At 44.0% G+C, this 23,079-nt stretch overlaps 4 non-coding genes across 4 annotated transcripts; all 4 read right to left on the bottom strand.

Annotated features, from left to right (window-relative positions):
• Positions 1 to 1,003: 1,003 nt before the first annotated feature.
• On the bottom strand, positions 1,004 to 1,077 carry TRNAN-GUU (transfer RNA asparagine (anticodon GUU)). The gene has a single exon. It is a non-coding gene; the product is annotated as a tRNA-Asn (tRNA).
• A 6,316-nt stretch (positions 1,078 to 7,393) lies between these two features.
• Positions 7,394 to 7,557, bottom strand: LOC132516561 (U1 spliceosomal RNA). Its single transcript, XR_009539387.1, has one exon. It is a non-coding gene; the product is annotated as a U1 spliceosomal RNA (small nuclear RNA).
• Positions 7,558 to 15,365: 7,808 nt separating this feature from the next.
• TRNAN-GUU (transfer RNA asparagine (anticodon GUU)) lies at positions 15,366 to 15,439 on the bottom strand. Its single transcript has one exon. It is a non-coding gene; the product is annotated as a tRNA-Asn (tRNA).
• A 2,199-nt stretch (positions 15,440 to 17,638) lies between these two features.
• On the bottom strand, positions 17,639 to 17,711 carry TRNAV-CAC (transfer RNA valine (anticodon CAC)). The gene has a single exon. It is a non-coding gene; the product is annotated as a tRNA-Val (tRNA).
• Between the last annotated feature and the right edge of the window lie 5,368 nt (positions 17,712 to 23,079).

Here is a 23,079-nt window from a genome sequence, read left to right as displayed (position 1 = left end):
ATATCTGTGAATTTCTAGCTCAGATCAGACAAGCAGACAATGGAAGAAAGAAGCAAAAGAAAATCCTTCGGAACCTCTGGATCATGATGCTTTAAGTTCACAGAGATTGCTACTTGCCCAAGCTCCCAGAGGAAAGGCTGTGAGTGTGGTTAATGGCCTGCCTTGTGGCTTCAGCCTCCTATAGTCAAGTCTGAGTTACAGCTGGGTTTGTCTGAGGTTTTTAATATATACTTATAAAGTAGGTGACTACTTTGTTATAAAAATAATAAAGTCATGCCGGTTGACTTTATTGAAAATAAAATTATTTTATTTTATTAAAAATAAAATTGTTTATTAAAAACCACCAGGTTGGTATTATTTGGCCTTTGGGAACTGGGAGCTTGAGTAGTGGAGGTGAGAATTTTCTCAATGTATGTACCTTTCTATAATCCCTTGATTTTTCTGTTCACACACACACACACACACACACACACACACACACACACACACACACACACACAGTGCCTCCAGGAAGAAAGAAAAGAACTGCTGGACAAGTTCTCTCCCACCTTCATGTGACTGTTAAGTCTGTGCAATCCGGTCACCATAAAGGCATTTTAGACACTTGAGGAATGTCTCTCTGTGTTACCACCTATTCTGCACTGAATGTTGTTGTCCGTCCCAAATTCCTATGTTGAAGCCCTAACTCCCCAATGTAATGGTATTAGGAGGTGGAGCCTTTGGGAGGTAATTAGGTTTAAATGAGTTCATGAAGATGAAGCCCCCATGCTGGGATTAGTACTTATAAAAACAGAAGAGACACCAGAATTTCCTTTCTCTGCCATGTGAGGATGCTGTGACAAGGTCTTCTGCAAGCTGGGGAGGAGGCCCTCAACAAGAACTGAATTCTGTCGGCACCTTGATCTTGGACTTTACAGCCTCCAGAACTGTGAGAGGCTGTAAAGTGAATAGATAACCTAAAGTTGCAAGTAGCTAGCAAGGACTTCGATGAAGCAAAAGGTGACGTCCCTGGGTGGGCTTGAACCACCAACCTTTCGGTTAACAGCCGAACGCGCTAACCGATTGCGCTACAGAGACATGAGAGCACATTCCCCCTAACTCGTTTCCTGATTCAAGAAATTGCTTTTCAACCTCTGGCTGGGGACATCCTTAGATTCTCATATTCCGGAAGCCGAGGGTGCGCGCGGGAGACATTGAAGCCAAGAGTTGGTGTCATCGGGCACGTTTGGACATCGATAGAACATTTGGGAGTCAGCTAGGGGACTCTGACTGCCGAACGCCAGATCAATGGCCTTCCCACCTGCTCCCCGCCTCAACAGCCGCCCGGCTCCAGGTGACGACCGCAGCCTCCCGGGCTGAAGGCCACGTTACCCTTCTTAGCTTCGCTCGCCGTGAGTCCCCAGTTGACTCTGTGGGCGCGCGTGCGAAGGACACGAACCAGCTGTGCCCCCACTGCGCTGCCCACGTTCTGCGCCTCTCTCTAGATGTGGACTCCGACCGGCAAGACCTCAGAACTGCTCGCGATGCAGCCCGCCCTCCAGGGCAGGGCCTCGCACCTAGTAGGCACTCAATAAATGCCCGGTGAAGGATGCATTCTGCCGCAGGGTCCTAGGCAACCAAGAATTCCAGTGTGTGCTGTAAGCTTTTAGGCCTACGAGTAACTCCGGAAACGGAAGGCTGGAAAGGTTTCTCAAAGCCGGAGGCGCTTTTATTCCCGCAGCTGACTGAGAACAAGGCAAAAATCTTGACTTTGGACACGTGCGCCCCGGGACCGAGCTGAGTTCCCCACCCTGGACTGCGACTCAGCCTCGGTCTGGGGTCGTCCGTCCTGAGGGGTTGAATAGGGAAAGCTGAAGAAGAGGAGAAGAAAGCGAGTGGGAGTGGAGGCAACCCAGTGACGGACGGGGAGAGAGCGAGCTAGTGCTCTGGCCACTGAAGGAAAAGGCGAAAAGAAAACGGAAAATGCCTATTTTCGTTAAATAACTTTGATTACCCTCCCCCTGCCTCCTCTTTGTCGGCCACCGCGCTGACCATGATTGTGTACTGTTGGATGCTCTCGAATCCGAATGACTGAGGTTCCTCTTTGAAATGCTTGGTTAAAGACCGCAACGCCGTGAGATGTCACCGGAGTCCAGACCTCGGAGCAGGTGGCGAGGCGCCCCCGGCCCCGCGCCGTAGGGGGCGCACAATCCCCTGCTCACCGCTGGAGGGTGAGACAGGACTCCGACTCCGCCCCAGCCCTCCGAGGCCGGGAGTCGGCTGCGCGCCTCCTCTCCCCCTTCCCCTACGCCCTGTGCCTTGCGGAGGAATGCTGAAGAATGTTATCCAACCACTTGTACTGTCGGGTAGATGCACTGTCAGAAGCAACCGTAGAGAGATACTGATAAAAATTCTGAAGAACAGAACGTCTGAGTAAGCTTAATCTCATTCCTGGAGCAGACTGAGTAATGCTGACTGTTTACTAAAGGTAGGATGATGACAACTGTAGCTTTAATCCCACATAAATAGAGCTGGAAGTCCACAATAGCTTTGTAGTCATGTGCGGGCTACCTGCAAGCATGCACTCTGAGGGTTTTTTTTTCTCAATAATAAAATTAGCTAATACTCAGTTGGTCAACATGCGTGCTCCTTTGAGTCTCGATTTCTTATTTCCCCAACAGCCCCACAGAAGAGGTGGAGGATGCGCAGGGCTGAAGCACCGAAAGTGCACTTGGCGCTGCCTGAATTCTTCCTCGTGACTGAAGAGCTTGGAGAAAAGCATTCACGATTGTCGTGGAAAGTTAGAAAATTCCAGTAACAGGACTAAGGAGGTGGATCCGGTAAACCTCGGTGGGACCTTTTGGGATGAATTGGAAAAGACCCTTTTATCCTGGACGTCCTTTCCATTGAAGTCTGGGGTTCCATCTGAGCGGAAATGAGCACAGGGAGAGGCCGTTGTAAAAGTCCCAGAGGAGGGCGGAGTCGCTCCCTCAACCCGACTCCACCTCTGCGCAGCAGTTTCTACCCACTACCCCGGTTCCTCCTTGAAGTCGGAAGTAGGACGATCGTAGGCCTGGTCCGTGACTTACTGCCGATGAGCCCTGGGCCGGAGGAAATCCATTAAACTCTCTACAAACCTATTTCCTCATCAGCAACTCGCCGTGGTTGCCTTCAGTCTTGGCGCAGACATTTTCCATTTGGGCAACTGATACCAAGCTGGTAGGGAGAAGAGACGCTCACGGCTTTTCGTCTTCCTGCTAGCTCAGTTTGTAGCGTGCACGACTTCTAATTTCAAAGGCTTGAGCATAGCCCAGCTTCCAGTGCGTTTTATTTGGTTTTCTTTGGATTAGTATCCGCAGTTGCAGGGCTGTACTGCTCCCCGCAGTGGCCACGAGAGGGCGCGTGGTCCTTCTCCTTGGAACTCCGTCCCAGGAACCACTACTTTGTCTCAGTTTGGCTAGTATAGAATAGTGATGTCCAGTAGTTTTAATTCCTCTGAGACCGGCGGAACCCAAGATCTCTTATTTTTCACCACCTCAACTCTAGGGTCATCTTGGGTCGAGGCATGGGAGGTTGATTGTGTAAGCTCAGCCTTCCTGCTCATTCTATCAGACTGGGGAAGCCTCACAAAGAAAACTGTATTTGATTCAACATATTAAAATTCATTATTATCACCCCAGGACCTAGAATAGTGGATATAAATAGGAGATGTTCGATAAATATCTTTTTTAATTAAAAAATTCATTATTCTGAGAAGGGTGTGCAGGTTTCAGCAGATCACCAGAGGAGTTCTTGGTAGAAGAAAGATTAAAAACCCAAACACATGGAGAGAGACATTGGTGGGACAAAGACCCAGGCCCCGGGTGCAGCCTAAACACAGGCAGGGTAGAAATGGGAAGGAAGACTCAGAGGGAAGAACGGCAGAACTGGGAGGAGGAAGAGGAAAGGGGAGGAAAGAGATGGATTCAAAGGAGAAATGTATTTACTGGTCCCCAGTTGTATGACAGCTGGTCTCTCTGGGCTTCCCCAGGCAACCATTGTCTTTTAAGGTAGCCTCTCACCCTTCCACCCATATGATTCTGGGAATTCTAGCATTTCCTATGAGGTCTACCAAGCCTACACCAAGTCCCCTCTACCAGGACCAGTTCTGGCCCCTTACAGATAGTCTTTTACTAATCCTTTCTTTTGTGGTCCTAGGACAGCCTGTAGGGGAGGCAAACTTCACCTCAACCCTCTTAGGGTCTCCAGCTAGGCCTGAGAATTAGATTGACATAAGACAGATTAAGAGGAGGAAAGCATCCAGATTTTCACATGAACATGGGAGCTACAATAGGAAAATGAAAACCCAAAGAAGTGGCTAGGCCTAAGTATTTATATACTAGGTTGAACAAAGAGAAGTGATTATGGAAAAGTAAAACACATTGGAAGACTAAAGGAAGATACAAGTTATTTAAACAAAGTCTGTTTGTGTGGATTTCTCTCGGCCTTGACTTCCTGTCTCTGGTGACAAGAATGATTGTACTTGCTGTTTTCCAAATGCCTTTAGCTCAAAATAATTTTTATGCCAAATTGGCATACGTTGGAGTGGCATATAGTCAAAGCATTGGAATATAGCCAAAGAACAGGATCCTCAGCGCAGATGTCCTTGTGGTGCTGGGGGGTCACCATGCTGAAAGTGAATCCAGCAAGCCTAGATTGGTTTAGTTGTACTTGTTAATAAAGTAAAAACAAAACCCTTGGACCAGGTCATTTTAAATGTGGAAAACAGTGTTCAAATTATTTAGACATCAGTAATGCGTGCGATTAAAACTTAATTTTAAGGCACTGAAAAGAATCCAGGACTTCCACCTACAGCTATAGTATAGTAATGCCACCAGTTTAGTCTTCTTGCTGTAAACAACTATAAAAATGGACAAAATATGTGAAGCACCTGTTATAGACACTGGACAGAGGCAGTGCAAGACTATGATTGCCTGAGAGAGGGTTGCGGAAATGACCTGATGGTGGTATATAGCAAGCTGGAATCCCAGGAGAGCATGGTGTTCACACCGAGCTAATGTAGATATCAGAGGACAGCTGAAGCAACTGGAATCTGCAGAGAACCAGAAAGGAGAAGACAGTTTACAGGCTAGTTTTCAGAAATCCATACTGGGTCTCCTGCGAGTCATTTGCTGAGTGCTGGGCTGCTCGTGTGTGGAGAGCTACTACCAAGGCTTACCGGACAACAGATGCTACAGGATGGAAAACAGAACAGAGATCTTAGAAGTCTCTGCTGGCAACATTGGAATTCAGGCTTTGTTAATGCCTCTTTACCACCCTGAGCATCCAGTTGATACTCCAGAAAGGCTGCTTTAGGAGTAAAGACCACAACCTAGTGTGAGGCCTACTCTTGATCCTCCCTAAAAAAGGATAAAACCAAGACCTGACAAGATGAGCAGGGTTTGGACGTTGAGTCACACCAAAGAGGGCTTTGGGAAACACCCTGGACTTTCCTCAGATCTACTGAGAAACCATTAATCCAGTCCTACACAAGTTCAAGGTCACTGGCCAGTAATCAAAGTGCGTAGTAGACAAATGTTGATACTCTTTGGAGGAAGATATCAGAATCCAGAGTCTCTACATTGCATCATTCAAAGTGTCCAGTAAACTATAAAAAATACTAAACACGCAAAGAAACAGAAAAATGTGACCCGTTCAATACATATTCTTAAAAAGGAAAACAAAGCAGGTAAAAGAAACCAACTCCAAGATGTCTCAGATGTTGGATTTAGCAGACTTTAAAGCAGGGTTGCATTTTATGTGTGGTTCAGCAACGTGGGTTCCACTCATCATGGCTAATCTAGCTACAATCACTAGTGGTGCCCAAACAGTCAACAGCAGAGAACAACTCCGCCCCTGATAATGACAGCAGTCCCTAAATCGTTGAATAAAGACAACTAGATGTTCACATTTATCTGGCTGAATTTTATTTGTTGATAGTAGCTAAGAAGACAGTTGTTATAGATATCACTGACAGTTGCAGAAAGGAGGTCCATAACAGGTATGAATATTTCCTTATTATATTACTAATAGTTTTATATGTATCAACCAATATTTTTCTCTTTTCCTCTTTCATCCCACTACCAGCTAACACAATCTGTTGCTAGGAGTTAACTTTTAATTGCAGTATTTATTACAGCATATCTAAGGTAAAAAGAATGTGACTCTGCTGGAAGAACAAAAAACATTCAAACTTTACCCTCTTCTGTGGAAAGATTGGCATGTTTTCATTGTTTGAGATAAGCATAATTTTGTTATTGGCTTTGTTTGAAAGTTAAGAATGGCTACCAAAGGAGGAAAAGGAAAAGATATATAAATATAGATACCTCCATATATATGGATGTCAAGTGCAGAAGATGTTTATTGTGGAAGATTCGTGTCGATATTACTAGGCTAGAAAAAAAATCTCCCAGAACTCCCTTCTCTGCATAGTTCTGGGTTAACTTCGACCATAGGACGACATCAGCTGAGACTTTGAAAACGGAAAAGGAAGCGGCTACCACATTCATTTGGACCCTGAAAAGGTTAGAGAAGTCACCAGCGCTTTTTACTACTTGCACATGCAATTTATCAGCTGATAACAGGCAGGCTTGCAACAACCTAAAGCTCCTCTCACATTTCTTCCTACTGCTCTGGATCCTTGACCCAGCAAGGTGTTTAGCTTCTGGCAAACATCAGTAACAAAACACTTTTCTCGGCCAACAACAGTAGTAACAGACCGACGAGAACTCCAATTTTTCTTTTCTTGAGAACTTCTCATTTCTTCATTGAGTTTCCTGAAGCATCTGCTCAGGATCCTGCAAAAACTTTCTTGCATCTGATCTCACGCAAGTCTGTGTGGTAAAGAACAATAATTCCCAGACACAAACGTAAAACAATTGAAATTTCCTAAATTCTAAGGTGTAATAAGGAAGCACAGTGAAACTGAAAAGAAAAACAAAGAACTCGACATACATACAAGAACGAAAACGCTTTTTCAACTTCCACGCCGCGATACGTTGCATTACCAGAGATCTGTGCGCTCTACTGTCTTCCCGAACCAGAACAGAGATTCGCAAAAAAACCGAATCTTTTCACTCACGGCTGTTAATAGTATTTCAATGATCTGCAGCTATTTTCTTTCTCCCTGACAATCACTAACTTAGCTCGTTTAATTACCTAATAACAAATAATCTTCCTGCAGTAATAAAATGAAAAGGTATTTCTGGAAAATCAGTACTGCTTCACATACGTACTCCGATTGTCATATCTGAAAACACACAGTTAACCCTCAGGTAACACTCAGTGATTTTATCTGATAAAAATACCGGTATCACAGTGCAAACTACTGCCAAAGCAACTAAAACTAACGCTGTTTTTTATATATAGAAATAAGCAGGGGAAAGCGCGACCGCAGTCCCCCACTACCACAAATTTTGCAGTCGAGTTTCCCACATTTGGGGAAACCGCAGGGGTCAGCAAATCCGAAGGGCAATGAAGAAGCCTCACTCTGGGAAAACCACCTTCGTGAGCATAGTATTTCCTCTGCCAGGTAAGTATGAGCTTATTATGTTCTGCCCTGACGCACCCTCAGGCGCCCTATACTGTACACACACGGTCACTTTCCTCCCCGCAGCCCCGAGCCTTCCTGCCCCTTCCAGACAGCTGATCCATGCACTTGCAACCAACAGCCCTCGATTCGCTTCCACACTACGGGAGATCATGACGTCTTTCACCACCAGATCACGAACCAGCAGACCCTGTGCTGAGATATCTACATACGACACGCCCCATCCGTCAAGCCAACGGGAATTACGGCTCTCCTCCAGCCCACGCCCCGCCCTACTCCGCGCCTCCCTCCTCCCACGCCGTCCAGACAACCCTACCAGAGGGCGGGCACCCTCTGGGGGAAGTGACGTCGACCGCTCGCTCTTTTCCTCCCACCCGCCCCCACACGTTGGGGCTGTGCGCGGGTGGCTGGCTGCATAACCTCTGTCCTGCCGAGCTCCTGTCTGGCGGCCTGCTGAAGCCTGAGCACCTTTTTGAACTGTAACGGCTTTCAATGCGCAGAATAGAGAACATTTAACAGTCCAGGGGAAACCGGTTCCTTTCAAATCCAGTTGCCTTTGTGATGTACTATTGTGTGTACGTCTAGTAAAACGCATTAACCATTATGACTGGCGGTGAACTCTATTCCATCTTGAAAGTTCAGTTTCATTCATCGGAAATTTCATTCATTTTATTTCCATTTTCAGGTGTTGTTTTGATTCTATCTTCGAACAGATCTTAACATCTATCTACTACCCTCTGTCTTACCGAGACAGGCTGGGACCTGGGACCCTTTCCTGAAGTGTTTGCACCTGGAAAAACTGGGGCAGAAGATAGATGGGCCCCAGGCTGAGCAGTTGGAATCCGTCCCCTGTGGACAGATACTCCAAGGTAAAGCTAATAGCAGCAGCAAGGTGGAGCTGAGTCCTACTTGGATAGAATATCAAGAGACCACATATTTCTTATTCTTGAGGTCAAGGAGACCTCCCAAACTATACATGCTCAGAAAGGTTCCTCTGGGGTCAAAAGGGAGGGAGGGAGCCACCCCATAATAGGTGATGTCAACCTCCACGTAGGCCTCTGGGCCAGAATCTATCTTGGCAAAAAGATGCACACGCATGTCGGGAAGGGCGCTAGGACAGGTTAGGTGTGAAAAAGAATCGAGATAATTGGCTAAAGGTAAACAAAGACCCGGAAGAAATGCAATATATAAGTGATTTGAATCACCTCTCTGGTGCGCTCTTCCTCATTAGGGAGGATGGCCACACCCTTTATCTCCGGGTGTGTATCTCTGCCTTGCTTCCGTCTTAAACTGTTTCTCTGTGTGCCCTCCCACTTGTGCTGTGGCTTTAATAATAAACTTTGAGCCTGTTTTTACAGTTTTTGCCTCCTTGAAAAATTCATTTTTCAATACGGGCAAGAGCCAGGGCAAGTTTGCTTCTAGCCCTAGCCCCTTGTGGACTGGTGGCTAGGATTCCTGCTTTTCACCCAGGCCAGCCACATTCAATTCCTGAGCAGGAAACAAAAATCTCAATTCAAGCCACCACTGGCTGCTATCTCCTCGAGATCAAAACGTCTCCTTCTTCAACAAAATACAAAGAAACTATATGAGACTAAAAATAACTGCGTGCATGCTCCGTTGGGAAGAATTATGAACAACAAGATACAAAAAGACCAAAAACCTAACTGCCATCTCTGAAGAGCTGGTAGCAAAAATAGGGAACTGCACATGCCCCCTGCACACAACACCACTAAATGGATGGGCAAACCTAAGCTACAGCTCAGCCCAACCCCGGAACCCACCCCTATCCTGGCCCCATATAAGGAACCAGCTGGCCGCTGCCCCCAGCCCCCACCTCCAAGCAAGGGAACCTGTTATTTGTTTTCCTGCGTCAGGGATCGCAGTAAAGACTTGCCTGAATTCCTTGTCTGGCCTGTTATCAATTTCTATTGATTAAGAAAGGCCAAGAACCCTTGGTAAACAAATAAGCTGAAAACAATCAAACAGCTAGTCCGGATAGGTAAATTTGGTGAAGATGACTAACTAATCAGGTAAACGCTTTTGGCTATGTGTGGAGGCTCCAAAAATTCTTCAGAGTTTAGTGGTGACGTGAATGTGGCGGCTTTTCTTTGTGTACGACCTGCCAGTGTACTCCCTGAATTACTTGAGCCTATTTGAACTACTTTCCTCATCAGAATTTCTCAATTTCATATACCCTCCCCCTTCCTTGACTCATATTGATTCTTAACAGAGCAAGATTTGATCATGAACTCTTGCTTCTCTCTTTGCCGCAGTATTAACAGTGGAATGTCAGCTTAGGGTCATGGTTGTGAGCAACATATAACTAAGTAGTCAGATATCCTGTAGTAGTCAGATACTGAAGGGAAGCCAGAAATCTGAGGACAACAAAAATATCCCAGTAAGTACTTTGAACTTACTTTTCCTCCTAGCCCAGGACAAAGCCGATGAAAAAGTATCAACATCACTTTAACAGTAACCAAGTGGCATTAAACTTTTAAAAACGTAGGCATAATATTCATGAAGTACAAAGAGTGTACAGTTCCCAAGCCATTACCAGTGTACACCAACGTGAATAACTGATGAAGCAACCTGAATAACTAAGGTATGGAAAATTACGAGACCACAAAAGGCTTCCTCATGACTCTTCCCATGCAAGAGCTCAGAGGAATCACGCACATACCCCTCCCAACCTGTCTGCCTGTTACTTTCACATAAATTGGATCACAGGGCATGCACTGGGTTTGGGGACCTGGAGGAGCATGGGTCTGTCTTCTTTCACTCAACATTATGTCTATGAAATTTAACCCTATTTTTCACGTACTTCTTTGTCTCTCTGTGTAGTCCTTGTAAGAATATAACTCTCCATAGTTTTCTACTGTTGGACATTTCACTTGTTTCCAGTTGAGGATGTTCTGAAATGGTACGAACATTTTTTTGTGACTTTGGTTGAACATACATATTTTTCTAAGGCACCCCATTCCAGCAGAATAATGCCAATGTTGACTTTAAAATTAATACTTTTGGGGGCTTCCCTGGTTGCGCATTGGTTAAGAATCTGCCTGACAATGCATGGGACACGGGGTAGAGCCATGGTCCGGGAAGATCCCACGTGTTGTGGTGCAACTAAGCCCGTGCACCCCAGCTACTGAGCCTACGCTCTAGAGCCTGTGAGCCACAACTACTGAGCCCTCATGCCACAACTACTGATGCCTGACGACAGGCAACAAGAGAAGCAACAAGAGAAGCAATAAGAGAAGCAACAAGAGAAGCCACCATGATTAAGAGTAGGCCCCAATCATTGCAACTAGAGAAAGCCCTCGCCCAGCAACGGAGACCCAATGCAGCCCAAAACAAATAAGCAAAATAAATGTAAAAACTTTATAAATATATAAAAGTTGGGTTTTTTTCTTTTTTCTCTAGCAAAAACAGTTTATTCAGGAATAGCGGAAGAATTGCAATTCAGGACAAGCAAGCTATAGCAAAAGCCATAGGCAAGTCCCACAAACAAAGGACAGGAAGGAACCTTACTTTACAGAGAAAGAGGAGGAAGCTGAAGGAGGTTGTTGTGAACCCAAGCCCATTGGAAAAAAGTGAAAGTTCAGCGTGATGACGGTTTCTCATTGCCAAGCTGCTGATTTCTTGCAGGAGATGCAACATACATGTTTTTCTGTTGGGGCCTGTAATCGATGATTCTTTCCTATTGATGCTTCTTCTGTTTGGGTCTGTAATTGACGATACTTCCTGTCTTTGAACTTGAGTGGTACCCCGTGAGAGCTCCCACTTCTGGTCTCCCGACTTCATTTTAGTGACGTTTCCCTTTATTAGTTTTCAAACCTGTCACAAGGAATTTTGAATTTTCTAGTTTAATCTATTTTAATGCTTTAGGAGACTTACTACATCAAACTAGTATCATTACAACCTGTGGCCCTAGCAACTTTCAAGTGTTCAGTAGCTACATGTGGCTTGTCCCTATCATATTGGAGAGCACAGGTCAAAGGTGTAGCACAGCTAAAAGTACGATTTCTGGGCCGCAGCATATAACTGTGTATGTATGACCCTCAGTTGATGCTGCTAAATTTTTTTCCAACCTGTTGAACATTTTTATACCCTTTCCAGAAATGAATAAGAATTTCCAGTGCTCTCCATCCTGTCAACATTTGGTTGTGTTTGTCCTTTTTTGTTAAAAGTAAGCTTTATTGAGGTGTAATTTACATAGTAAAATCTGCCAACATTAGATTATCCTACATCCTTTTCAATGATATCATTTCTGTGCAAAGCTGGATTTTGGTGCTTGCTGTGATAAAAAGCAAGGGCCATGCAAAAATGAATGTGTAACGAGAAGCAAGGAGGCGATTGAGAAGGTTCAGAGGCTGTGCAGTGCGCAGCATTAAGGTTATGATTCTGCCATGTCAGAGCAGTGAAAACACAAGCCACGCTACTGAACTTTTGTCAAGGGGACACAGAAGAATAGCCACAGCACCAGCCGCAAACCTACAAAATATAGAAATATATGTGAACCCAGAAAACAACAGCATTCCCCAAGGAAAGCGCTGTTGTCAGCCAACCTATCAGGAAATCAGGGCAAACGCGAAGCGCAAAGACAGAGAGCATTTGCAGGCAACCAAAGATGATTCGTTAATTAAATCAATTTAATGTCAGTCAAAGGATTAAAGGTAACTCTAGATCTTGAATTTGTAATTTAAGTGGACACATGTTGGAACATGAGAATGTTGGAATCATATATTCGTATATATGGAATCACATATTAGATGACACCTAAAAATATTTACCAAAAATTGTAAGTGGAATAATTGAGTCGTCTGGTTTCTAGAATTACAAGTATTCATTCCTCTTTAAAGATATTAGTATATTTAATGTACTTGACTAGTATATTTAATATACTTCAACACATAAATTTAAAGTTTTAGACGATGAAAACTTATTGGATATGTTTGCTTATTTAACCAGTACAACCAGTATAGGAAATTTAGGAAGTCCAACTTAACTCAGACGTTCAAGACAAAATAAAGCCAAGACTTACGTACCAGAATACTATACCACCATTATTTTCTACATTATATGATAATCTGAAAATATATATATAGTCGTTTTTAGACCAAAATTATTAAACCAATCTAAGTTTTCTGACTAACCTCGAAAAAAACACACCACGTGATATAAACATTTTAAATGCCATTATATATTTAATGTATAAATTATTTAAATTGCTTAAAAGTATTAAGGGCCATCTTTGTAATCAATTTCATTTCGTTTCTCACTGTTCTTCCAAGTAATCAAGACCATTAATTTAAACTACAGCTAAATCTGTTATTGTTCCTTATCACCAGTTCAACAACAAAATTTTTCCTTATATAAATACCACATTGAAAGCATAAGTAGTAAAGCATATTTCCCAGAAATTCTTAATTTTCTTATTTTAAATTTATATAAGTGATTATTACTTTCCTGAAATTAATTGGGGAATTAATTTTTAATTAATTAAAATTTTAGAGGCCTGATTTATCTATTCTCTCCCAAGGAAGAGAAAGTATATTGTTTAGTTTCTGAGAAAATATATTTAAAGGGGAAAAAATTCATCAAACTAGTAGGCATTATTTAAGGTGAAAGCAGAGGCAACGATATGTATTAATAGCAACTGACAGTGAGGGAAACAAAATGAAATAAGTCAGCCACATTAGGTCCTTGAAGGAAGCTCATTAGTGAAAATCGGAGTGCTTCTGAGATATGCTTTTGAGTCTCCAGGGTATGTATCTGTGCATGACGTCATTGCTCCTCATCCATCTGTATTGAGGACTGAACTGGCTTACAGTTCTGGAACGTTTAAATCTTGACTTGTAGGGTTGTCACAAGTGCTCGTTGCTGACTTTGTTGTTTGTTTCTAATGATATAAATGTCTTTCCTCTGCTTTCTGTAGTCTGATGTAAGCAATTCCTAAAGGACATTTGTTTGAAGTTTTTCAGTTTTTTAGAAACTTGGGTATACCAATGAAAGAAACTTGCCTATTCCATGCTAAAATTCAATATTCTTCCTGTATTAATCCCCTTATTACTGTGGAGCTCCATTTGAGGGAAAAATTGCATATTAAGGTCATCCTTATTGTAGCTCCTACACTTTTGCAGTTATTGACAAGGACTGCCTGGGCCCATGTGGTTTTTACGTCATAGTGGAAAAACAAGAGGTGGACAGCTTCTCATTGTTGCGATGTCACATACCAGGAAATACCAGAATCCTCAGGACAAGCATCAGACAAAAAAGACTCATGGTCCAGATTAGCTGTCATCTTCTACCTAACAGGGAATAGATCCCTGTAAACCACCACCCAACAGGGATTATCCCCAGAAGTTCACTTCCTAAAATTAAAACCAGAATCCCGCACTGAGAGGAGAAATTAGTGATGCACAAATGAGAGGGAGAGAGAGAGAGAGAAAATCCTTGTCCAGTAACCGCACAGTATGAAAAAGCCAAAATGCTCAATTTCTGCACATGAGATTTAACAGAACAGAGCAAACATGAGCTAATAACTCTAAGAGTCCAGGTCTGAAGCAGGAACCTGTGGGGGGGCAGGATTCTTTTGGCTCCCACGATGTGTCTTAGTTGGGCTAAGTTTTATAGTCACAGCCAAAAAACACAGAAACAAACAAACAAAAACTGACAAGGAATAACATAGAAACACTTATTCCCATGCTAATTTCCCATTTTATACGAGGAAGGACAGGCATTAGATTGTTTTCATCAAATTAAAAGTATAAGCAAAATTTATAAATAAAAGAGAAAACGGGAGAAGGAAAAAACCTTTGGGATCAGTGAGATTCTTCTCTTTGGATAAGTTGCTTGGCAGGACGTTATCAAAGAGGTCATTCTGGGCAGTCTTCTCTGGACCCTGTTGACTAGGTCAGCAGAGAAAACAATTACAGTTCTTGGAGGATTTTAAAAATATTGAATGTTGAGCTTTTGAACATATACAATAGAATATCTCTGTGTAATGCCCACAATGTCCCTCTGTTGTCCTTCCCCTTAGTTATGTCGGGAGGGCACTGCTCCCTTTATTAGTTAGACTATCATAGAGAGATGTATACAAAGATTGCTGAGTTAGCAAGTAAATGAAGAAAGGGACATTTAAAGACTGGAAAATAAAATAGAACATGATTCAGTCCCACTTCTGTGGAAGGAAAATTTGAAGGATTTACCAACATTAGAAGCATAGAAACACTAAAGGTAGCACTTGCACTTCCAGTTCTCTAAGCTATGGAAACACCTGCACGAGTGGTCAGAGGTGTGTGTACAATAATGATGGTTGCAGCATATTCGTCATCGTGAAACCATGAGACCAAGCAATACACAACCAGGGAAGAAAGGCCTTTATCAGAAACAATGCAGAGGAGAATTATGATGATGAGTTCACTGCTAACATCATTCATAGAACAATTACTAACGTTCACACATGAAAAGTTTAAGACACATAAAATATGACTTTCTTGTCCAAGAATATAGACTTGGCCAAATAAAGACTATACCACCAAACCGGGGATTCCTGCATCTCTTTCAGGAGGCCGTAAGTTAGGCAAGTATAGAGTCCAATAGAGACGACAGACAATAGAGCTGGGAAGGGGAGTGTGGCCCAAGACTGGCAGCAGTCGTGAGGTGGACAGGACCCCGAACGCAGTTCGGTAAACTTTGTGGAAGCAGATGTACAGGTAATAATCAGCATGGAACACCGGGAATGGTAATCAACACGGAAAACCTTGAATTGGTTCTAAACCTCTAAAACCTCTCCCACCGTCCCTGGGTGGGCTCGAACCACCAACCTCCCGATTAACAGCTGAACGCGCTAACCCACTGCACCACAGAGACAGCAACACGTGACTCTTCTGGACTCTCTATGGAGTAGACACTTACGAATTCCCAGGATGTGCCGCCTTTCTCGCAGGAAAATGGTAGCAGTTCCAAAGCCTCGGAAGAATGGACGGTTTAGAGCAATTAATCACACTGGACCTGAGACTGGGTCAAGGTCAGGAAAAGACAACACTAAGCCCTATTATCATAGGGCAGCCACCCATGCAGACAATTCTGACAAGCACTTGAGAATACTCCCCCTGCCTTTGACGCATTTCCCATCTGCTCCTCTCATCCTCCCACTCACTACAGGGAAGGATTCGTCGTCACCTTTGTGTCCTGTCAGAACCCTTTACGCTCCCTGCAGGGCACAGAGATCCAGGCAACAGCCAAGGGGCAGCTGCACTTCCCTGAAGGGCCTTTCCCCAGGTAGGCGGTTCAGGCGCTCAGGCTGACCCAAGACCCCACTACCCGCCAAGGCAACCGGGAGGAGACCGGAGGGCAGCCGGTCCGGGGGGATTCCTACTAGCACAGAACGTGCCTGGCCTGCACTTCGGGGGGAGCTGAATAAAACTCCTCCTGAAGCTTCTCTACAGCCTGAAGAGAACGGATTTCAGGTTCCTGAAAGGGCAAGGGGGCGGCCCCGCGAACACAAAGGCTTCCCCTGGTCTTGGAGGACAAGTCCCACAGAAGCTGGCTTTGAGAGACATGCCAAACGAAAGGAGCAATCTTGAGTGGAGATGTCTGCAAGGAACTCTCATGTGGTGTCGCCATTCTTATAGACGGAGAGAGTGAGAAACGCAACGTGGGAAAATGTTTACTGTGCACTTACGTATAGAATATACGATGTTATTACTCTTGCAACTTTTTTGTATGTTTCAAAGGGTGTTCGTTTTGGTTTTCAATGAACTCGTGTCCCCGATGCTCTTGGTATGAAAACTCTGTAAATAAGTCTTCGGGTCTGTAACATGCAGGGAGAAAAGAGCCGAGGGGAGAGCTGGCCAGCCCAGGCTGTTCTTTACATCTCACCTCCTCCAGCCTGCGCGATGTCAAGGACCCTGAGGCCAGGACTCACCGGCATTTGGGGACTCAGTGCAGAAGCTCTTCTGCATCTGAACCTTGAAGTAAAACACAGCTCTGGTCTGGAGAGGAAGAGGAAGACTCCTGCCAGTGGAATTGCTGAAGGGGTAAAAAAAGGGGAAAAAAAACCCACCTTCCCTGACCGGGAATCGAACCCGGGCCGCAGCGGTGAAAGCGCCGAATCCTAGCCACTAGACCACCAGGGAACCACTGAGGAGGGGCGATTTAGTGTCTCCAAATGAAAATTGTAAAAGTAAAGATTCCACTTCAGAGACCCGGAGAGCAGGAACGGAGATTTCCCAGAAGCCCAGGGCTGAATGCAGCTGTGCAAGGCTCCCAGCCCTTGCCCGGCTGCTCATCACCCTTCACATCTGCAGTCTTGGGCGACGCTGTGGGCTCTGACACAGGACACAAGGTCCGTCCTGGTCTAGCTTCAGCGCTGTGTGCTGCCGAGCCAAGGTCATGCTCTCTTTCTGAACCTCGGTTTTCTCTTGAGTCAGGTGCCGACTGGGATGTCAGCAGGTGATGGGCGGATCCATCCACTTCCTGATGTCTGCCCTGGCTCTGGGGGCTGTCCTGGTTAACGGCACCGGTACGGGCTCCTTCCCCTCCGCGACCAGCTCAGTTCGTGGAGCCTGACATTGTTCATTTCCGTGTCTTTGGCTCGAGTCCCCGGTGCACAGTTGGGTTCGGTCTCTTTTGTTCCGTCACGCAAATCAAACTGTTGCGTAAGTGTGGCGAGGTGGGGGAAAGCCAAGTGTGAAGGGATGAACTTGTGTGCAGCCAAGCCAGGGATGAACTCCTTGGTTTCCAGAGACATAACTCGCGTGAACATGTGCAAGAGACTTAGGCGACTGCTTAGGAGGTGAGGGGATTTCCGGATGTAAAAATGAGCCGAAGTCAGCCTTGTCCTTTGAGCACTTGGGTCAGCTGGCTGTGGCCTGGACTCCGCAGTGACTCAGAGCGGAGAAAGGAGGGCTGGCTCCTAGCGCTGAGCAGGCTCTCAGGCAGCAACGGAACTCCTGGCCTGTACCTTGGGGATGGAAAATGCAGCTGCGCCCGCTGCCTCAGCCGCTGCCTTTCGGCCGTTTTGCTTTTTTGAAAGGGAAGGTAAAAGTTTCAGAAAGGAAGAACGTCTGTTTCCGCCCGGTTTCGAACCGGGGACCTTTCGCGTGTGAGGCGAACGTGATAACCACTACACTACGGAAACAAGGCGCGTGCTACAGCTCACTGACACATCCCTGAAATCCGTAGGTCCTGCCAGCACTGCCCTACTCGCCAACTTTTAAAAACTGAAGAATGAACCTTGACGCCCCAAGACCTCTCAGGCAAGGAGACTGCGGCTTCCGAGAGGCCCTGCTTTTAGGGTTCCCAGCCTGCCCCGAAGGGAGGACCCCCGAGCCTCCCACAGTCGGCCTTTGGGCTCCCGCACCGACCGCAGAGTCCTCGGATCCACAGCTGCCCCCGAGTGCAGGGGTCGCCCCCGCTGACTCCTCAGCTCCCAGAAGCCGCGGGAGCCGGGGGTTCGCACAAGTGCCCTTTGGGCCTAAGGGGAAAAGGGAGAGAATTAGGTTCATTCCAGTGAGCTTCTCTCTCTCTGGAGCTGATCCTGTGGGTCCCAGCTGCATTTCTCCAAAGCCTTCAAACAGAGTTCCTTTAATCCACACTTGACTTAGTCGTTTTCAGGGTGAATGCTAGCTTGCTACAAACACCCCATCATAACTGAAGGAGGAAATCTACAACTTCCAGGTAAATTCTATTTTCTTCCTTTGATTTCTTCAAACAACAACAACCAAAAAGACAGGTCACTGGTACATACTTGCACTTTTCTTATAATACTTAAGGTATGTCTGACTACCTATGAAAAGCTCTTGCTATAGAAACATGTGCAAGAGATTGTCTACCATGAGCTAAACAATTGTCATGCCTGCCCAAGGTCCAAGAGCTGATGAAGTTGGATCCAGTCCCTCACTGCCTTTAGATCACCAGGTAGATCACCATCCACACCAACCAGTTTTCCAGATGCAGGTCACTTATATGAGGGAGAAGAAATCAGCTAAACAACCGTAATTTGTTCTGGGGAATGTTGAAGGTCAGCACTGGTACAGTTAGAAGGGGAAATAAAAGACTTCACAATAAGGATAATAGCAGCTTTCTCGAGCTTTACTGAGTGACCAGCACTGTTCCTCAGTGCTTTACTCTGGAATAACTTATTAAGTCCACATAACAACCCTGGAGGACAGTGTAGGACTTTACCACCCCTTGTTACAGATGAGAACACTGAGGCACTGAAAAGCTGAGCTAACCTTTTCACGGTCTCACCCCTGTGACAATGAGAGCCAGCACTCAGACCCAGGCACTTTACCTCCAGAGCCCTTCCCCTTGGCCACCATGCTCACGGGTATCTGAGGAAACTTCACTGAGATTTGCATCCATTCCTTGTTCAACCTCCAAGGTTTCAAAAGTAAAAGAAGTTTGAAAGGTAGGCCTACAAAACTCCCCAAACTAATTAATGAAATGAAGAAGAAGAAGAGGAGAAAAAGGAAACGGGACCTTTGGAGAAGCCACGACGTTAGACGCAGAGAGAATGACGATGAGCTTGTTAAACACATACTAAGTGGAAACTGTCTATTTAAAGACTAAGAAGGACCCATCTTCCAACAATGTAAGGCCTAAACTTTCCCTTTCCATGGCAGTCTCCACCCAAGAATACATTTCAAAGCTACCAATATAGTGTATACAGATGTGAACATGAGAATCATACTTCAACATTAGTGGTAAAGAGATTATTTTTGAAAATTCTTTATTTTTTATACAGCAGGTTCTTGTTAGTTATTTTACACATATTAGTGTATATATGTCAAACCCAATCTCCCAATTCACCCCAGCACCACGAACCCCTCTGCCACTCTCTCCGCGTTGGTGTCCATATGTTTGTTCTCTACAGCTGTGTCTCTCTTTCTGCCCTGCAAACCGGTTCATCTGTACCATTTTGCTAGGTTCCACATATATGCGTTAATATACGATATTTCTTTCCCTCTTTCTGACTTACTTCAAGTAGTAAAGAGATTTTGAATGAGTTAGCTCACATGGTTCCTAATAAAAACAGTTTTAGGATGTTGTCATTAAAAAAGACAGGATTTATAAAGGAGCCAGAAAAGAGAAGAGAGGACACACACACACACACACACACAAAGCCTAAAAAAGGGGAGTTTTCCCTTTCCTTGAGGAACAGATAGCTGAAAGCCATCAAACACCTAGTCTGGACGGGTTAATCTCGTGACTTTCCGAACTAATCAGGTAAACGCTTTTGGCTATGTGTGGAGGCTCCAAATATTCTTCAGAGTTTAGTGGTGACGTGAATGTGGCGGCTTTTCTTTGTGTACGACCTGCCAGCGTCCTCCCTTTGGCACCTCTGAGTTACTTAAGCCTAATTGAACTACTTTCCTCATCAGAATTTCTCAATTTCATATACCCTCCCCCTTCCTTGACTCATATTAACAGAGCAAGATTTGATCATGAACTCTTGCTTCTCTCTTTGCCGCAGTATGAACAGTGGAATGTCAGCTTAGGGTCATGGTTGTGAGCAACATATAAGTAAGTAGTCAGATATCCAATACTGAAGAGAAGCCAAAAATCTGAGGACAACAAAAATATCCCAGTAAGTACTTTGAACTTACTTTTCCTCCTAGCCCAGGACAAAGCCGAAGAAAAAGTATCAACATCACTTTAACAATAACCAAGTGGCATTAAATTTTAACAAATGAGGCATAATATGCATAAAGTACAAAGAGTGTACAGTTCCCCAACCATTACCAGTGTACACCAACGAGAATAACTGATGAAGCAACCTGAATAACTAAGGTATGGAAAATGACCAGACCACAAAAGGCTTCCTCATGACTCTTCCCATGCAAGAGCTCAGAGGAATCACGCACATACCCCTCCCAACCTCTCTGCCTGTTACTTCCACATAAATTGGATCACAGGGCATGCACTGGTTTTGGGGGCCTGGAGGGGCATGGGTCTGTCTTCTTTCACTCAACATTATGTCTATGAAATTTAACCCTATTTTTCGCGTACTTCTTTGTCTCTGTGTGTAGTACTTGTAAGAATATAACTCTACATACTTTTCTACTGTTGGACATTTCAGTTGTTTCCAGTTGAGGATATTCTGAAATGGTACAAAAATTTCTTTGTGACTTTTGGTGGACATACACATTTTTCTAAGGCACCCCATTCCAGCAGGATAATGCCAGTGTTGACTTTAAAAATAATACTTTTGCGGGCTTCCCTGGTTGCGTATTGGTTAAGAATCCGCCTGCCAAGGCAGGGGACACGGGGTCGAGCCCTGGTCTGGGAAGATCCCACGTGTTGTGGAGCAACTAAGCCCATGCACCCCAGCTACTGAACCTATGCTCTAGAGCCCGTGAGGCAGAACGACAGAGCCCTCATGCCACAACTACTGATGCCTGCGCGCAGAGAGCCCATGCTCCGCAACAAGAGAAGCCACAATGACGAAGAGTAGGCCCCAATCACTGCAACTAGAGAAAGTCCTCGCCCAGCAACGGAGACCCAATGCAGCCAAAAACAAATAAGCAAATTAAATGTAAAAAATTTACAAATATAAAAATATATAAAAGTTGGGGGGGGTTGTTTTTTGTTTTTTTCCAGCAAAAAGTGTTTATTCAGGAATAGCGGAAGAATTGCAATTCAGGACAAGCAAGCTATAGCAAAAGCCATAGGCAAGTCCCACAAACAAAGGACAGGAAGGAACCTTACTTACAGAGAAAGAGGAGGAAGCTGAGGGAGGTTGTTGTGAACCCAAGCCCATTGGAGAAAAGTGAACGTTCAGGGTGATGACGGTTTCTCATTGCCAAGTTGCTGGTTTCCTGCAGGAGATGCAATGTACATGTTTTTCTGTTGGGGCCTGTAATCGATGATTCTTTCCTATTGATGCTTCTTCTGTTTGGGTCTGTAATTGACGATACTTCCTGTCTTTGAACTTGAGTGGTACCCCGTGAGAGCTCCCACTTCTGGTCTCCCGACTTCATTTTAGTGACGTTTCCCTTTATTAGTTTTCAAACCTGTCACAAGGAATTTTGATTTTTCTAGTTTAATCTATTTTAATGCTTTAGGAGACTTACTACATCGACTATTATCATTACAACCTGTGGCCCTAGCAACTTTCAAGTGTTCAGTAGCTACATGTGGCTTGTACCTATCATATTGGAGAGCACAGGTCAAAGGTGTAGCACAGCTAAAAGTACGATTTCTGGGCCGCAGCATATAACTGTGTATGTATGACCCTCAGTTGATGCTGCTAAATTTTTTTCCAACCTGTTGAACATTTTTATACCCTTTCCAGAAATGAATAAGAATTTCCAGTGCTCTCCATCCTGTCAACATTTGGTTGTGTTTGTCCTTTTTTGTTAAAAGTAAGCTTTATTGAGGTGTAATTTACATAGTAAAATCTGCCAACATTAGATTATCCTACATCCTTTTCAATGATATCATTTCTGTGCAAAGCTGGATTTTGGTGCTTGCTGTGATAAAAAGCAAGGGCCATGCAAAAATGAATGTGTAACGAGAAGCAAGGAGGCGATTGAGAAGGTTTCAGAGGCTGTGCAGTGCGCAGCATTAAGGTTATGATTCTGCCGTGTCAGAGCAGTGAAAACACAAGCCACGCTACTGAACTTTTGTCAAGGGGACACAGAAGAATAGCCACAGCACCAGCCGCAAACCTACAAACTATAGAAATATATGTGAACCCAGAAAACAACAGCATTCCCCAAGGAAAGCGCTGTTGTCAGCCAACCTATCAGGAAATCAGGGCAAACGGGAAGCACAAAGACAGAGAGAATTTGCAGGCAACCAAAGATGATTCGTTAATTAAATCAATTTAATGTTAGTCAAAGGATTAAAGTTAACTCTTGAACTTGTAATTTAAGCTGACACATGTTGGAACCTGAGAATGTTGGAATCATATATTCGTATATATGGAATCACATATTAGATGACACCTAAAATATCTACCAGAAATTGTAAGTGGAATAATTGAGTCATCTGGTTTCTAGCATTACAGGTATTCATTCCTCTTTAAAAATATTAGTATATTTAGTGTACTTGACTAGTATATTTAATATACTTCAACAGATAAATTTAAATGATTAGACGTTGAAGTCTTACTGAATATGTTTGCTTATTTAACCGGTACAACCAGTATAAGATATTGAGGAAGTCCAACTTAACTCAGATGTTCAAACCAAAATAAAGCCAAGACTTACATATTAGAATATTATACCACCATTATTTTCTACATTATAAGATAATCTGAAAATATATATATAGTCATTTTTAGACCAAAATTATTAAACCAATCTAAGTTTTGTGAGTAAACTCGATAAAAACACAACACATGACATAAACATTTTAAATGTCATTATATATTAAATGTATAAATTTTTTAAATTGCTTAAAAGTATTAAGGGTCATCTTTGTAATCAATTTCATTTCATTTCTCACTGTTCTTCCAAGTAATCAAGACCATTAATTTAATCTACAGCTAAATCTGTTAT

Source organism: Lagenorhynchus albirostris, chromosome 2, assembly GCF_949774975.1.
Source record: "Lagenorhynchus albirostris chromosome 2, mLagAlb1.1, whole genome shotgun sequence".
In the NCBI taxonomy this organism is placed as follows: Eukaryota; Metazoa; Chordata; class Mammalia; order Artiodactyla; family Delphinidae; genus Lagenorhynchus; species Lagenorhynchus albirostris.
This window is presented reverse-complemented; position numbering and strand designations above follow the sequence as displayed.